This window comes from Ranitomeya variabilis, chromosome 7 (genome assembly GCF_051348905.1).
Source record: "Ranitomeya variabilis isolate aRanVar5 chromosome 7, aRanVar5.hap1, whole genome shotgun sequence".
NCBI lineage: Eukaryota > Metazoa > Chordata > Amphibia > Anura > Dendrobatidae > Ranitomeya > Ranitomeya variabilis.
Window position 1 is genome coordinate 29,539,996 of NC_135238.1, and position 14,956 is coordinate 29,554,951.

Here is a 14,956-nt window from a genome sequence, read left to right on the forward strand (position 1 = left end):
TTGATGAAAACAAGAATACCTCGAATCTGGCAAAACGACATGTCAGCGGCGCAGGTTTTATCACATAAGGCTAAGCTTGTTTTTATGCGGCACCATTATAATTGATGCTCCGGGTCAGCGTCTATATAGCACAGTCCATAAATAAAGGAAACATTTGAATAAAACAGCAGCGTCGGGTGAGATCTGCACCATAATTCTGCTTTGACATCAGTTTGTCCTGTAATGTAGATGTAGAATAAAAATCATGTTTTAGTCGCTCTCCGGTATCATGCAGGTGGGTTAAATTGATGGCTGCAGATTATTATGAGCAGCCTCAGCCATTTTTGAACTGCAAATCTCTTCTTGTATTTCTAAAACGCCCAGAATGGCTGAGCCCATTTAGGTTTTATGGAGCCAGATGGCAACCTTCTGTACAACACAATATCCCGAGAAATAACTTCTTTTTACAGCCATTTTTTTTTATGTATAGAAAAGTGACGTGACCTCCAATCCTCCGCATTAGAAAAACAAGAGGCTAGGACGTGACTGAGCTGACGACAACATCAATGATCCATCCACTGCGGGAGAGGACCATAACTCTGGCATATGGCATCATTCTTATATAAAACTAAGTGTTTTAAAAGGTTTCTGAAAGTCAGACTATACTGACGAGAATTACCGGTTTGCAATTTTTGTATATCAGCAAAAAGCTCCAAATTATATCTGGTCTGCACAATATAGGCAGTTTCAATGTATCCCTGTAAGGTATAGTCAACAAAATAAATCTTGAAGGCAAGTAAAATTGCTTTGAGGGATTGTTCATCTCTTTCTCACTCTCTAAATCTGGACTCAGGATGGTCTAAACAAAAAATTACTACATATACTCACCTTCCAATTCCTCACTGAACTTCCATAACTCTGCTCGAAAAAGGCAAAGGAGACCTGATGAGTCGGATACTCATCAAACCATTTTTGTCGGTGCACGGGGAGGCTACCACCTCATATAAATCAAGAAGAAAAAAAAACTCCTTAGGACTCGTGCACATGACCGATTTTCTTGGACAGCTGCTATTTATGGTTTTCAAGGATAGCACTCGTACCTATGATATTCTATAGGGCTGAATTTTTCCTCAGACCCAACGGTCAATGAAAAAAATCAGACACATGATCAATTTTGATCCAAATGACAAGTGTGGGGTAATGAAAAAATAATCCTATACTCCTCTAGAGAACAAGCACAGCTTCGCCACACTTACCACTGTGTACCCTATCGGTTTTGGGGTATTAACATCAAGTGGAGGCTACATATGTCATCTTCAGGCAGTCAGCAACCACTGCAGCCTTCACATTCCATTCCGAGTGGAAGAAACCACCTAAGACAGAGCATGAAGGCTGCAGCCGATCAGAAGTTACTGATTGACTGCAGTGGTCATGACTATAGATAACCCAAGATTTGCACCACAACCAGTGAGCTTTGACAGGTTTAAAAGCAGGAAAAAAATTCATTAAACGTAAGTCTTTATCTGTATATTAAGCTGAAAAAAATCAATCGCTGCAAAATCTGCCGAAAAACTGCAACAAAATCCACATGAGTTAGGTATGCATTAAAATGCATCCTTTAATATTTGGTAAAATCCCAGAAAATCCACAATTTATCCATCCTCTGTGAACATGCCCTCAAATTCTTCTACATTAGAAAAAAAAAAAAAAAAACAACTTTATTTTTTCTAATATTCGGTCACACATTTTTCAAATCATGGCGAAGGTTGCGACTCCAAGGTCTATGGATTTTTTTAAAGCATAGAAGGACGAAACATATTAAAGTTTTAAGGTTTAATATAAAAAGTACAGACCATACAAAAAATGGATAAAAAGAGAACAACGAGGCAACACACAAAGAAAAGGAATAAAATAAAAAAAGAGAAATGACAGAAATACCTAAACATTTCTGTCTAAAGTTGTTCTTCTGGTTCCTTGAGGTTAGAGAAGGTTATGGATCACACTCAGCTTGGCTGACTCCACAACATGTTGACATCTTTCGATTGTTTTACCCATTTTTATATCTTAGTCCTGGGCTCAAGTTTCTAGGATGGGCCACATTGTAATATAGACATCACAAGACTAAGACTGAAACTGGATCATAGGTTATTAAGGAGGCAAATATAGGGTGGGTTATTCATATAGATAGACCTGGATGGGCCATGTATATGGATACACCTAAATAAAATGGGAATGGTTGGTGATTAGTGTTGAGTGATACCTTCCGATATCGGAAAGTATCGGTATCGGAAAGTATCGGCCGATACCGTCAAAGTATCGGATCTAATCCGATACCGATACCCGATCCCAATGCAAGTCAATGGGACGAAAATATCGGAATTAAAATAAACCCTTTATACACTTGTAGGTTCATTCTACATGAAGGAAAACAACTAAGAATAATGTAGGATGTATTGGGGGACGTGGCGGAGATATTAAAGGCACAGAGGTTTAGCCCAATGTAATAGAATAGCAGGATTTTGCGTTTTTTTTTATGACGTTCGGCGTTAGAAAGAATTTGACTATGTTAATTTTTTTTTTAATGTCAGATATTGATGTTTCACTGCTTCCACGCCCTTCACCTTTTTTTTTACTTCTCCCACGCTTTCTTCTTAATTATCCTCATCATCAGCTTCTTTGACATCAACTTCTTCACCTTATTCATCTTCTTCTTCATCTTCTACCTATTATTTTTTGGGTTACATTGTTCATATTGTTTTTAGTTTACTATTATCTTCATCATATTCTACTTCTTCATCATATTCTTATTTGTGACAGGCATTCCCGTAGTTGTTATCTATAAAAGTTTGAAGATTACACCTTCCGTTCTGCCTGTCACAAAACAGTTACATTTGTCCGCGTTCAGTTTGGCCTGCAGCATCAGGCTTTATCCAGGGGCACCACGAGGAGGAACGGACTCACCCCCATACACTGCTTAGTCTTCTTCTGCTTATAATTTACATAATATTTTTTGCTCTGATATTTTGTGTTATGCTTAATGTCCTTCTGCTCTTTGTTCTGCAGCCTCTTGTTCTTCTGCTTCTCGGTCTTCCAGGTCGTCGTCGTCTCCAGGGTCGTCGTCTCCGGGGTCGTCGTCATCGGGGTGGTCTCCGGGGTCGTCGTCATCGGGGTGGTCTTCAGGGTCATCGTCTCCAGGGTCGTCGTCATCACGGTGGTTGTCGTCTCTGGTGTCGTCGTCATCTTAGGGGTGGTCTTCCGGGTCATCGTGTTTAGTCTCTTGAACTTGGAAATGTAGCAGAAGGTACAAGAAGGCTGAGAAAATGCCGAGAACCAGCTGATGGAACTGGAACTCGGATGGCTACCCGAAGGTCCAAGAGCCAATGGAACGACCAAGGACCAGCTGACGTTACTGGAACCCGGTTACTAAGCAGGAGGTACCTGTGCTGAAAGCACTACCAAGGACCACCTGACGTTGGTGGAACTCAGATACCCAGAGGGAGGCACCTAAGCCAAAGGCTCTGCCCGGAACCAGCTGACGGTACTGGAACCAGGATGGGGAGCAGAAGGTACAAGAGCAAAAGACACTGCCGAGAACCAGCTGACGGTGCTGGAACCCGGATGGGTAGCCGAAGGTCCAAGAGCCAATGGAACTACCGAGGACCAGCTGACGTTACTGGAACCCGGTTACTAAGCAGGAGGTACCCGTGCCTGAAAGCACTACCAAGGACCACCTGACGTTGGTGGAACTCGGATACCAAAGGGAGGCACCTAAGCCAAAGGCTCTGCCCGGAACCAGCTGACGGTACTGGAACCAGGATGGGGAGCAGAAGGTCCAAGAGCAAGTGTCTGCGTGGCTTTTGCAGGACACGTTGCCGGCTGCACAGCAGGGGAACAGCTGGCGGTGCTGGACCCCACTGACACATTGGCGAGGTGTTTGGCTCTGTGCAGCCAGCACTTCCGGACAGCAACTAGCGGTGTTGGAGCCCGGGCTCTGCAGGGGGAGCAGAGTGTAGGCCGAAGCCTACTTGAACCAATTTCAAAGGTAACCTTTAACCCCCCCTCAGGGGTTAGAAAGTAGAAGAGCCACAGCTTATGCAGCAGTAGTGCTGCACAAGTCAAAGGTTGCTCTTTTAATTTCGCTCCTTGCACACGCTGAATGAAACACGTATAACATTTAGCCCTTTATACAGTCAAACTGTGTTGGAGGCGCGAGTTCCCTTTGTAATGAGACGCAGCACAGATGTCAAGAATCCCACCTTGGTGCTGGGTGCAGCCTCCTGAGCGTTGTTATTTGCTGTACAGGAGTCTGCACTGTCGTGTTATCCCCTGGCCTAGCGCTGTTAGCGCTGCCCATCTTCTGACCTCATTTAATGTTGGCTGGTGCGGTTCGCGATGCCCATGAATCACAGCCCCGCAGTGTATTGACATAGTTAAAACACTGCGGGGCTGGGATTCATGGCCTGGCGCAGTACATATGTTCGCCTCTCGCTTGGGTTCTTACACCTGCTTCAGACTATGTGGCGTCAGCTGATCCCTTATCGCATGCCACGGCCATGAAGCCGCACAGTCTGAAGAAGGCGGAAGGAGATGAGGGACAGGCGAACTGATGCACTGCTCATGCCCATCAAACACACCCTCGCAGTCCCAATAAATAAGACACCGAGGGGCGTTGTGTGGGTCAGGGCGGCCGCAGAGGCGCAGGCAGCCAAACAATGATGCCAGAAGACGGGCAGCGCTACCAAGGGGGTTGCAGCGTGTCATTACAAAGGAAAGTCACACCACCGGGACGGTTAAATGGTCACACAGAGGACACATTGCAGACGTGTTTTCAGTTCCACATGTGCGAGGAGAATACGTTTCTGAGCCACCTTGCACACATGCAGCATTACCGCTGTACAAGGTGGCTGGATAACGTAAAAACGCCTGGGGGAGGGGGGACAGGTTCCCTTCAATTTCAGTTCTTGTGTCTGCGTGGCTTTTGCAGGACACGTTGCCGGCTGCACAGCAGGGGAACAGCTGGCGGTGCTGGACCCCACTGACACATTGGCTGGTGTTTTTCTCTGTGCAGCTAGCACATCTGGGCCCCAACTGGCGGTTTGTTAGAGCCCAGGGTCAGCAGGAGGAGGAGGAGCAGGAGCAGGGGGAGGGGAGTGTAGGCCGAAGCCTGCACTGGCGGCAGCTTTGGGTCTGTTGTGTCTGCGTGGCGGTCGCAGGACACGATGCCGGCTGCACAGCAGGGGAACAGCTGGCGGTGCTGAACCCCACTGACACATTGGCGAGGTGTTTTTCTCTGTGCAGCTAGCAGTACCGGGCCCCAACTGGCGGTGTTAGAGCCCAGGGTCAGCAGGAGGAGCAGGGGGAGCGGAGTGTAGGCCGAAGCCTGCACTCGAGCAAGTTGAAAGGAAACCTTTAACCCCCCCCCCCCCCCCAGGCGTTTGTAGCTGAAAGAGCCATTGTGTACAGCACTAATGCTGGAAAAGGTAAACTTAGCTCTTTTAATTATGGTCCTTGCACATGCGGAACCTAACAGTTATGAAATGTGTCCCCTCACAGCGTTAAACCGTCCGGTAGGTGGAACTTTCCTTTGTCGTGTGACGCAGCACAGCCATCATTTTTACCCCCTTGGCGCCGTGCGCCGCCTCCTCAGCGTTGTTTGAATCTGTCCCGGAGCCTGCGCTGTTAGGTTAGCCCTTGGCCATGCACACATTTTGCGCTGCCCGTCTTCTGACATCATTTGGTGTCAGGCTGGCTGCGCCTGTGCGGGTGCGCTGGCCGAGATCCCGCCTCGCAGTGTCGTCTAATGTAATCCCACCGCGGGCCTGTGATCCGTGCCCGTGCGCAGTGCATATCCTCGCCTCTCACTCCCCTCCCTACGGCTTTTTCAGACTGTGCGGTGTCACGGCCGTGGCATGCCATTAGGGACCAGCTGACATCGCACAGTCTGAAGAAGCCGTAGGGAGGGGAGTGAGAGGCGAGGATATGCACTGCGCACGGGCACGGATCACAGGCCCGCGGTGGGATTACATTAGACGACACTGCGAGGCGGGATCTCGGCCAGCGCACCCGCACAGGCGCAGCCAGCCTGACACCAAATGATGTCAGAAGACGGGCAGCGCAAAATGTGTGCATGGCCAAGGGCTAACCTAACAGCGCAGGCTCCGGGACAGATTCAAACAACGCTGAGGAGGCGGCGCACGGCGCCAAGGGGGTAAAAATGATGGCTGTGCTGCGTCACACGACAAAGGAAAGTTCCACCTACCGGACGGTTTAACGCTGTGAGGGGACACATTTCATAACTGTTAGGTTCCGCATGTGCAAGGAGCACCACGAAAAGAGGCACTTTTTCCCTTTGCATCATTACTGCTGCACAAGGTGGCTCCTTCAGTAACAAACGCCTGGGGGGGGGGGGGGGACAGGTTCCCTTAAAGTAAACTTGTTGTGACTGCGTGGCGGTCGCAGTACACGTTGCCGTATACACAGCAGGGGAACAGCTGGCGGTGCTGAACCCCACTAACACATTGGCGAGGTGTTTGGCTCTGTGCGTACAGCACTTCTGGACGGCAACTGGCGGTGTTGGAGCCCAGGGACAGGTGGAGGAGGAGGAGGTTGGAGGAGGTTGGAGGAGGTAGGAGGGATTGCCACACACACAGCAGGGGAACAGCTGACGTTACTGAACCCCAATAACAGAGGAGGGACTGTTGACTGTGCGTACAGCACTTCTGGACGGCAACTGGCGGTGTTGGAGCCCAGGGACAGGTGGAGGAGGAGGAGGTTGGAGGAGGTTGGAGGGATTGCCACACACACAGCAGGGGAACAGCTGACGTTACTGAACCCCAATAACAGAGGAGGGACTGTTGACTGTGCGTACAGCACTTCTGGATGGCAACTGGCGGTGTTGGAGCCCAGGGACAGGTGGAGGAGGAGGAGGAGGTTGGAGGAGGTTGGAGGAGGTAGGAGGGATTGCCACACACACAGCAGGGGAACAGCTGACGTTACTGAACCCCAATAACAGAGGAGGGACTGTTGACTGTGCGTACAGCACTTCTGGACGGCAACTGGCGGTGTTGGAGCCCAGGGACAGGTGGAGGAGGAGGAGGTTGGAGGAGGTTGGAGGGATTGCCACACACACAGCAGGGGAACAGCTGACGTTACTGAACCCCAATAACAGAGGAGGGACTGTTGACTGTGCGTACAGCACTTCTGGACGGCAACTGGCGGTGTTGGAGCCCAGGGACAGGTGGAGGAGGAGGAGGAGGTTGGAGGAGGTTGGAGGAGGTAGGAGGGATTGCCACACACACAGCAGGGGAACAGCTGACGTTACTGAACCCCAATAACAGAGGAGGGACTGTTGACTGTGCGTACAGCACTTCTGGACGGCAACTGGCGGTGTTGGAGCCCAGGGACAGGTGGAGGAGGAGGAGGAGGTTGGAGGAGGTTGGAGGGATTGCCACACACACAGCAGGGGAACAGCTGACGTTACTGAACCCCAATAACAGAGGAGGGACTGTTGACTGTGCGTACAGCACTTCTGGACGGCAACTGGCGGTGTTGGAGCCCAGGGACAGGTGGAGGAGGAGGAGGAGGTTGGAGGAGGTTGGAGGAGGTAGGAGGGATTGCCACACACACAGCAGGGGAACAGCTGACGTTACTGAACCCCAATAACAGAGGAGGGACTGTTGACTGTGCGTACAGCACTTCTGGACGGCAACTGGCGGTGTTGGAGCCCAGGGACAGGTGGAGGAGGAGGAGGTTGGAGGAGGTAGGAGGGATTGCCACACACACAGCAGGGGAACAGCTGACGTTACTGAACCCCAATAACAGAGGAGGGACTGTTGACTGTGCGTACAGCACTTCTGGACGGCAACTGGCGGTGTTGGAGCCCAGGGACAGGTGGAGGAGGAGGAGGAGGTTGGAGGAGGTTGGAGGAGGTAGGAGGGATTGCCACACACACAGCAGGGGAACAGCTGACGTTACTGAACCCCAATAACAGAGGAGGGACTGTTGACTGTGCGTACAGCACTTCTGGACGGCAACTGGCGGTGTTGGAGCCCAGGGACAGGTGGAGGAGGAGGAGGTTGGAGGAGGTAGGAGGGATTGCCACACACACAGCAGGGGAACAGCTGACGTTACTGAACCCCAATAACAGAGGAGGGACTGTTGACTGTGCGTACAGCACTTCTGGACGGCAACTGGCGGTGTTGGAGCCCAGGGACAGGTGGAGGAGGAGGAGGAGGTTGGAGGAGGTTGGAGGAGGTAGGAGGGATTGCCACACACACAGCAGGGGAACAGCTGACGTTACTGAACCCCAATAACAGAGGAGGGACTGTTGACTGTGCGTACAGCACTTCTGGACGGCAACTGGCGGTGTTGGAGCCCAGGGACAGGTGGAGGAGGAGGAGGTTGGAGGAGGTAGGAGGGATTGCCACACACACAGCAGGGGAACAGCTGACGTTACTGAACCCCAATAACAGAGGAGGGACTGTTGACTGTGCGTACAGCACTTCTGGACGGCAACTGGCGGTGTTGGAGCCCAGGGACAGGTGGAGGAGGAGGAGGAGGTTGGAGGAGGTTGGAGGAGGTAGGAGGGATTGCCACACACACAGCAGGGGAACAGCTGACGTTACTGAACCCCAATAACAGAGGAGGGACTGTTGACTGTGCGTACAGCACTTCTGGACGGCAACTGGCGGTGTTGGAGCCCAGGGACAGGTGGAGGAGGAGGAGGTTGGAGGAGGTAGGAGGGATTGCCACACACACAGCAGGGGAACAGCTGACGTTACTGAACCCCAATAACAGAGGAGGGACTGTTGACTGTGCGTACAGCACTTCTGGACGGCAACTGGCGGTGTTGGAGCCCAGGGACAGGTGGAGGAGGAGGAGGAGGTTGGAGGAGGTTGGAGGAGGTAGGAGGGATTGCCACACACACAGCAGGGGAACAGCTGACGTTACTGAACCCCAATAACAGAGGAGGGACTGTTGACTGTGCGTACAGCACTTCTGGACGGCAACTGGCGGTGTTGGAGCCCAGGGACAGGTGGAGGAGGAGGAGGAGGTTGGAGGAGGTTGGAGGAGGTAGGAGGGATTGCCACACACACAGCAGGGGAACAGCTGACGTTACTGAACCCCAATAACAGAGGAGGGACTGTTGACTGTGCGTACAGCACTTTTGGACGGCAACTGGCGGTGTTGGAGCCCAGGGACAGGTGGAGGAGTGTCATGATCTCTGCAGGCAGAGATCATAGCAAGCCTATAGAGGGACAAGCTCTCGGAAGATGGAACTATACTGACCATGAACTAAGCCTGCCGCGCAACTAGAAATAGCCAGGTAGCATTTCCTATTTATCGCTAGATGCCCAGCTCTGGCCTAAGACCTAAATAGCTAGCAGAGGGAAATATAAGACCTGGCTCACCTCTAGAGAAATATTCCAAAGAAGACAGTAGCCCCCCACATATAATGACGGTGAGTTCAGATGAAACAACAAACGCAGCAGGAAAATAGTCTTAGCAAATTTGAGGTCCGCTTACTAGATAGCAGAAGACAGATAGTATACTTTCATGGTCAGCAGAAAAACACTAACAAAACACCATCCAGAGATTACCTTAAACTCTGGCATTAACTCATAACGCCAGAGTAGCAATCCCTGATCAACGAGAGCTTTCCAGACACAGTAACAAAACTTCAGCTGTGAACTGGAACAAATAGGCAAAACAAAACATGGACAAAAGTCCAACTTATCTAGTAGTAGTCTAGAAGCAGGAACAAGCACTGAGAGGCATCAGATAACATTGTTGACCGGCAAGAAACCACCAGAGAAATGAGCTTAAATAGCGACACCCACTACTGATGGAACCAGGTGAAACAGGAAAGAGGATGACAAGTCCAATTCCACAAGCGGCCACCGGGGGAGCCCAGAATCCAAATTCACAACAGTACCCCCCCCTCAAGGAGGGGGCACCGAACCCTCACCAGATCCACCAGGGCGACCAGGATGAGCCCTATGGAAGGCACGAACAAGATCAGAAGCATGAACATCAGATGCATTGACCCAAGAATTATCCTCCTGGCCGTAACCCTTCCAGTTGACCAGATACTGGAGTCTCCGTCTGGAAACACGAGAGTCCAAAATTTTCTCCACAACGTACTCCAACTCACCCTCAACCAACACCGGAGCAGGAGGCTCAACTGAAGGTACCACAGGTACCTCATACCTGCGCAATAACGACCGATGAAAAACGTTATGAATGGAAAAGGACGCAGGGAGGTCCAAACGGAAAGAAACAGGATTAAGAATCTCCAATATTCTATAAGGGCCGATGAACCGAGGTTTAAACTTAGGAGAAGAGACCCTCATAGGGACAAAACGAGAAGACAACCACACCAAATCTCCAACACAAAGCCGAGAACCAACACGACGATGACGGTTGGCAAAACGCTGAGTCTTCTCCTGGGACAACTTCAAATTGTCCATAACCTGCCCCCAGATGTGATGCAATCTCTGAAGACCCTTAAGAGAGGAGGGCTGAGTCCAGTCACAAATAGCTTGCACCTTGACGGGATCCATCTCAATGGAAGAGGGAGAAAAAATATACCCCAAAAAGGAAATTTTCTGGACCCCAAAAACGCACTTAGACCCCTTCACACATAAAGAATTAGACCGCAGAACCTGAAAAACTCTCCTGACCTGCTGGACATGAGAGTCCCAGTCATCAGAAAAAATCAGAATATCATCCAGATATATTATCATAAATTTATCCAGAAAATCGCGGAAAATATCATGCATAAAAGACTGGAAAACTGAAGGGGCATTAGAAAGACCGAAAGGCATGACCAAATACTCAAAGTGGCCCTCGGGCGTATTAAATGCGGTCTTCCACTCATCCCCCTGCCTGATCCGCACCAAATTATACGCCCCACGAAGATCAATTTTAGAGAACCACTTAGCACCCTCTATACGAGCAAACAAATCAGTAAGCAATGGCAATGGGTATTGATACTTAACAGTGATCTTATTCAGAAGCCGATAATCAATACATGGTCTCAAAGAGCCGTCTTTTTTTGAGACAAAGAAAAACCCAGCTCCCAAGGGAGAAGAAGATGGACGAATATGTCCCTTTTCCAAAGACTCCTTTATATATTCCCGCATAGCAGCATGTTCCGGCACAGACAGATTAAACAAACGACCCTTGGGATATTTACAACCCGGTATCAAATCTATGGCACAATCGCACTCACGGTGTGGAGGTAACGACCCAAGCTTGGGTTCGTCAAAGACATCTTGATAATCAGAGAGGAACTCAGGGACTTCAGAGGGAATGGACGACGAAATAGAAACCAAAGGTAAGTCCCCATGAATACCCTTACATCCCCAGCTCAACACAGACATTGCTCTCCAGTCCAAGACTGGGTTGTGAGACTGCAACCATGGCAATCCCAGTACCAAATCGTCATGTAAATTATACAGCACCAGGAAACGAATAATCTCCTGGTGATCCGGATTGATACGCATGGTTACTTGGGTCCAGTATTGTGGTTTATTATTAGCCAATGGGGTGGAGTCAATCCCCTTCAGAGGAATAAGAGTCTCCAAAGGCTCTAAATCAAAACCACAACGATTGGCAAAGGACCAATCCATAAGACTCAGAGCGGCGCCAGAGTCAACATAGGCGTCCGTGGCAATGGATGACAAAGAGCAAATCAGGGTTACAGACAAAATAAACTTAGACTGAATGGTGCCAATGGAAACAGACTTATCAAGCTTCTTTGTACGCCTAGAGCATGCTGATATAACATGAGTAGAATCCCCACAATAGAAACACAATCCATTCTTCCGTCTAAAATTCTGTCGCTCGCTCCTGGACAGAATTCTATCACACTGCATACTTTCTGGCGTCTTTTCCATAGACACCGCCAGATGGTGCACCGGTTTGCGCTCCCGCAGACGCCTATCAATCTGAATAGCCATTGTCATGGACTCATTCAGACCTGCAGGCACAGGGAACCCCACCATAACATCCTTAACGGCATCAGAGAGACCTTCTCTGAAAGTTGCCGCCAAGGCGCACTCATTCCACTGAGTAAGCACAGACCATTTACGGAATTTTTGGCAGAAAACTTCAGCTTCGTCTTGCCCCTGAGATAGTGCCATCAAAGTTTTTTCTGCCTGAAGTTCCAAATGAGGTTCCTCATAAAGCAAGCCCAAGGCCAGAAAAAACGCATCCACATCGCGTAACGCAGGATCCCCTGCTGGCAATGAGAAGGCCCAATCTTGAGGGTCACCCCTGAGCAAGGAAATCACAATCCTAACCTGCTGAGCAGGGTCTCCAGCTGAACGAGACTTCAGGGACAAATAAAGCTTACAATTATTTCGGAAATTCTGGAAGCTAGCTCTATTCCCTGTGAAGAACTCCGGCAAAGGAATTCTCGGCTCAGATACCGGAGCATGTACCACAAAATTTTGTAAATTTTGTACTTTCGTGATGAGATTATTCAAACCCGCAGTTACACTCTGGAGATCCATTATTGTCAGGTGCACACAGAGCCATACAGAGATTAGGAGGAGAGAGAGAAAAAAGACTGCAGCAAGGCAGACTGGAGGAAAAAAAAAAAAAAAAAAAAATTCCAGCAGACTTCTTATAACTCTCCTTTCTCAACCTGGGTCTTTAACACTTTATTGGCCGGTCAAACTCACCATCTTTGTCATGATCTCTGCAGGCAGAGATCATAGCAAGCCTATAGAGGGACAAGCTCTCGGAAGATGGAACTATACTGACCATGAACTAAGCCTGCCGCGCAACTAGAAATAGCCAGGTAGCATTTCCTATTTATCGCTAGATGCCCAGCTCTGGCCTAAGACCTAAATAGCTAGCAGAGGGAAATATAAGACCTGGCTCACCTCTAGAGAAATATTCCAAAGAAGACAGTAGCCCCCCACATATAATGACGGTGAGTTCAGATGAAACAACAAACGCAGCAGGAAAATAGTCTTAGCAAATTTGAGGTCCGCTTACTAGATAGCAGAAGACAGATAGTATACTTTCATGGTCAGCAGAAAAACACTAACAAAACACCATCCAGAGATTACCTTAAACTCTGGCATTAACTCATAACGCCAGAGTAGCAATCCCTGATCAACGAGAGCTTTCCAGACACAGTAACAAAACTTCAGCTGTGAACTGGAACAAATAGGCAAAACAAAACATGGACAAAAGTCCAACTTATCTAGTAGTAGTCTAGAAGCAGGAACAAGCACTGAGAGGCATCAGATAACATTGTTGACCGGCAAGAAACCACCAGAGAAATGAGCTTAAATAGCGACACCCACTACTGATGGAACCAGGTGAAACAGGAAAGAGGATGACAAGTCCAATTCCACAAGCGGCCACCGGGGGAGCCCAGAATCCAAATTCACAACAGAGGAGGAGGAGGAGGTTGGAGGAGGTTGGAGGAGGTAGGAGGGATTGCCACACACACAGCAGGGGAACAGCTGACGTTACTGAACCCCAATAACAGAGGAGGGACTGTTGACTGTGCGTACAGCACTTCTGGACGGCAACTGGCGGTGTTGGAGCCCAGGGACAGGTGGAGGAGGAGGAGGAGGTTGGAGGAGGTTGGAGGGATTGCCACACACACAGCAGGGGAACAGCTGACGTTACTGAACCCCAATAACAGAGGAGGGACTGTTGACTGTGCGTACAGCACTTCTGGACGGCAACTGGCGGTGTTGGAGCCCAGGGACAGGTGGAAAAGCAGAGGAACACAATGTAGGCCGAAGCCTGAGAAAGTCGAAAGGGAACCTTTAACCCCCCCCCAAGGCGTTTGTAGCTGAAAGAGCCAGCTTGTGCAGCACAAAAGATGCAAAAGGAAAAGGTGGCTCTTTTCATCATGCTCCTTGCACACGCAGAACTAAACACTTATAAAATGTGTCCCCTGAAACCGTGAAACCGTCCCGGAGGTGGGACTTTCCTTCGTAATATGACGCAGCACAACCGTCATTCCTACCCCCCCGGCGCCGTGCCCCGGCTCCTCAGCGTTGTTTGATTCCGTCCCGGAGCCTGCGCTGTTATGTTATCCCGTGGCCAGGCACACTTAGCGCTGCCCATCTTCTGACATCATTTGGTGTCAGGCTGGCTGCGCCTGTGCGGCCGCGCTGGCAGAGAGCCCGCCTCGCAGTGTCTTCTGATTTAATCCCACTGGGGGCCTGGGATCCATGGACATGCGCAGTGCATATCCTCGCCTCTCACTCCCCTCCCTACGGCTTCTTAAGACTGTGCGGTGTCACGGCCGTGGCATGCTATTAGGGACCAGCTGACACCGAACAGTCTGAAGAAGCCATAGGGAAATGAGTGAGAGGTGGAGGTTCAGATATGCACTGCGCATGTCCATGGATCCCAGGCCCCCAGTGGAATTAAATCAGAAGACACTGCGAGGCGGGCTCTCTGCCAGCGCGGCCGCACAGGCGCAGCCATCCTGACACCAAATGATGCCAGAAGACGGGCAGCGCTAAGTGTGCCTGGCCACGGGATAACATAACAGCGCAGGCTCCGGGACGGAATAAAACAACGCTGAGGAGCCGGTGCGCGGCGCCGGGGGGGTAGGAATGACGGCTGTGCTGCGTCACATTACGAAGGAAAGTCCCACCTCCGGGACGGTTTTACGGTTGCAGGGGACACATTTTATAAGTGTTAAGTTCTGCGTGTGCAAGGAGCTAAACAAAAATAGCTACCTTTTCCTTGTGCAGCATTACTGCTGCACAAGGTGGCTCTTTCAGTAACAAACGCCTTGGGGGGGGGGGACAGATTCCCTTACATTTCAGTTGTTGTGTCAGCGTGGCGGTCGCATGACACATTGCCGGCTACACAGCTGGGGATCAGCTGACGTTACTGAAACCCAATAACACTGGGTCGTATGTTTTGACTGTGCAGACGGCACTTCTGAGCCTCAACTGGCGGTGTTGGAGCCCAGGAATTAAAGTTCAGG